The sequence below is a fragment of the Notothenia coriiceps genome, unplaced genomic scaffold (genome assembly GCF_000735185.1).
Source record: "Notothenia coriiceps isolate Sejong01 unplaced genomic scaffold, NC01 NC01_scaffold00018999, whole genome shotgun sequence".
Taxonomy (NCBI): Eukaryota; Metazoa; Chordata; class Actinopteri; order Perciformes; family Nototheniidae; genus Notothenia; species Notothenia coriiceps.
Genome location: NW_011351700.1, coordinates 2,663,617 through 2,666,908, shown reverse-complemented (window position 1 = coordinate 2,666,908; position 3,292 = coordinate 2,663,617). Strand labels below are relative to the sequence as shown.

Below are 3,292 nucleotides of genomic sequence, written 5' to 3'. Positions count from 1 at the left end.
TGCATGTCTCCACCTTTGTTCACTGAAAATCCTCTTTCCACAGTGCTTGGCCATGGGAAGAGAAGGAGGAGGCTCTGGCAAAAACTGCAGCAATCAGGGTAAGGCTGCTGCAGGGTTTGTGTAGAATAACACATCAAGGCGGTCCTTCATGGCTTTGAAAGCCAGGGAAACGTCATCGCCGTCCTTCCACAGAGGTCAACGATTCGGAACGTTGACATGATAACATCACCTACAATATTGACAAAAACATAATCATTAATGACATTTAAGTACATTTCAAAGTAGAACCACCCTTTAGAACATGGGCCTTCATTTGAATGACCTTCCCTGTCCCGTAGACATACTGTATTGTTTTCTTACAGCTGGAATGCCACCTGTCAATCTCTTTCCCTGGAAGGAATGTCTGCACTACACTCTTCATTTGCTTGATGCACCACTCCGGTCTTGGTTGGATTTGTGTGGGATCAAGCATGCATTGCCTAACATTGGAACCTTTAGGGGGTTCTTCAATTTCATTGACAAGCCCTTAACAAGGCACTGCAAACATTCTTTCCTGAATGTTAGCAGAGGAGCTCCCCTATCTTGCCTTTTCCTGGTTTGCCTCTGAAGGGCCTAACAAATAGAGAACATTAATGTTCATACAAAGGATATTTTCTTGTCACATATATAGAGATTACTTGTGTAAAACCTGTGGGGGAAAAGATGTTGGTTGTCTGCTCTCTGGGTGTGGTGTGTGTGTGTGTGTGTGTGTGTGTGTGTGTGTGTGTGTGTGTGTGTGTGTGTGTGTGTGTGTGGTGTGTGTGTGTGTGTGTGTGTGTGTGTGGTGTGTGGGTGTGGTTGGTTGTGTGTAGTGGCGTGGGTGGTGGAGTGATGGATATGTGCAGTATAGGTCAGGATGAGTTCAGGATGCATAAAGACATCACTGCTGATGATTGGAAATATAAAGCTATGACAAGTTACCACATTTAAAACAATCCTAACAATTTAAACCAGAGTGAGAAAGAGGTTTGGTATTATCCTCATGGCTTGTGGTTCAGTTTAAGCCTCATGCCAAGCAGGCGCTGGTGGTGAAGACCACTGAAGTTTGAAAGATAACCACTTAACAACCACCACAATTACGATAGCTATATTGCTTACCACAGAGGTGGGTTAAATAATGCCCATATGTTACTCATTCATGTTTCTACGCCTAATTAGTTCGACGTAAGCTATTTAATTTGCTGCCGGACAGCACATTTCATGTATGAACATTGAAAGTATCTGCAGTAATTAACCTTGATGGCAGATTCAGCACCCAGGCCGATGTCCACATTTTTCCAGAGCACCAGTTCCTTCTCTTCAGGACACCTGGATTGTGATAAGTTGCATGGGCTTTCGCGTCCTGTATAAGTTTCCCTTTTAACAAATCGCCGCAGTAAAGCCTTAACAAGAACAACAAAAACTGTTAGCAATCAAGTCACACCTGTCAGGACCGATACAGTTTAATCAGCATTCAAATAAAGACAGGTTACTCTACAGGAATTACCATTTCTTACCAATCAGGAGTTCTTTCAGATCTTTAGCAAAAGGGTAGCGGCTCGTCGTCTGATATTTGGTCAGGAAGGCGGGCTGACCCACTTTGAAGCTTGCGTGCAACTGACAAGAAGAACTGAGCTTTGAATTATCAAATTATCATCCCGTGCTGCCAAAATGATCATCATATGACGCCGTGTTTGGGTTTGTCACCTTTTTCTTGCCTGAACAAGCATCAACATATGTTAAAAGCACAGGCCAAATGTCGACGAGCTCTCCTCAGCCACAGGGAACTTTTCCACCCATCTGTGGCCACAGGAAAGATCGGTGAAAGGTAGAAGGATCCTGTGTGGCGGTGTAATCTTCTCTACGGGGCAGGGTTGCGATTGTGAAGAGTGTAGTGCATAGCTCGCAACAGTGTCTACTGCCCATGTTGCGATCCTGACCTTCATGGCATTGTGGAGGGTGTGCAAGCCACAACTGCCAACACTGATGATTTTGTGCTCCCCATGAAGCTCTGAATGTTCGTTCTGAAGCGAGCTTCAGCAGCTTGAAGTTGAATTGGGCCATTCCATACTGACAGACAGCAGGCTAGTGCTCAAGTTGAGTTGTGCAACAGAGCGGATTCCTGTGAATTGTCCACAAAAAACAACTTATTGAAAATGTTTAATCTGTCCTGTGGGTTCTTGGTTATTCATAAATAGACCAAGTTAGATCTAGACAGTAACATACAGTGCCGAGTAGAGTATAAGTCAAACGTGTTTTCCCCCTTTGTAGTACCAGTATGCCATCTTCAGAAGATATTAAACCCAATCCTTCATCAAAATGGTGGACAGCGTGGCAAGGCGAAAGCGTCGCTTGGTAAAAGCTGTACAAAACCGAGAGTGTAATTGCTTCCATGATGAACGCCATAAACTAAGCTTTCCAACGACGTGATGTATATTGAGGGCTATGCTAGAAACAATCGTTAAGATAACTGTATCCAAGAGTGGCTATGGTTCTCCTGTCATTATAATTGCTAGAAGAGGAGGAAAATCACCTTTTTAAGCGGCGTTGACAAATGGTAATGACTGCTAACTGGTTGCATCTTCACCGGGCTTAACAGTCAAAACGTATTGTTTTTCCGTGACTTTGTCCACGATATGAAATGATATGTAGACTGTAATACTGTCAAATTATGCGAAAACATGAAATTCAACGATTTTAAACCCGGATGTTGTTGGGTTTACCGTGGATTTTCTAAAAATAGCGATGATCGCAAAGCACTGATTCGCCTTGCCAGGGTCCACCAAAACCACCCGACACACACGTCGTGTAGGCTAAAGCTTAGGGTAACTATTGACATAAACTTTTCAAAGGCATATAACGACAATAAGAAAAGAACAAACAAGAAAATATCAACTCACTTAATGCTTTGCAGCAGTTCTTCAGCCCGTTAGCATGTCCAAGAAATCTGTACCAAAAATATGAAGCGTCACGCGGGTCCATCTCGTCAGAATGCCGAAACGTGAATATCCATTTGCTTCTTCTTGGCGGACATATGTCTCAGAGTACCATCGGGTCAAACGAGTGCATAGAGCTTATTGGTGTACCCCAGTAGATTGAAGTGGCTATTTATAAGAGGCTTCTTAAAATGTGGGAGCAGCAGTGCCATAAAATCCAATGAAACGGAGTGTCTGGTGAGGATATACTTATAGCTCCACGCCTAACACACTTTTTGTTATGGTTGTGTTGTCTGTGTATAACAGGTAGTTTTTTCTGAAACTCGCAATTCCCCAAT

The 3,292-nt window shown here is 43.3% G+C and overlaps 1 long non-coding RNA gene across 1 annotated transcript in view; it reads right to left on the bottom strand.

The window, feature by feature from the left end:
* Window positions 1–1,422, bottom strand: part of LOC104951494 (uncharacterized) — a 6,365-nt gene extending 4,943 nt beyond the window's left edge. The window contains exons 1-2 of the long non-coding RNA XR_799032.1: window positions 1,275–1,422; window positions 14–229 (exon numbers count right to left, since the gene is read on the bottom strand). This is a non-coding gene — a long non-coding RNA (uncharacterized lncRNA). The remainder of the gene's footprint in view (window positions 1–13; window positions 230–1,274) is intronic.
* Between the last annotated feature and the right edge of the window lie 1,870 nt (window positions 1,423–3,292).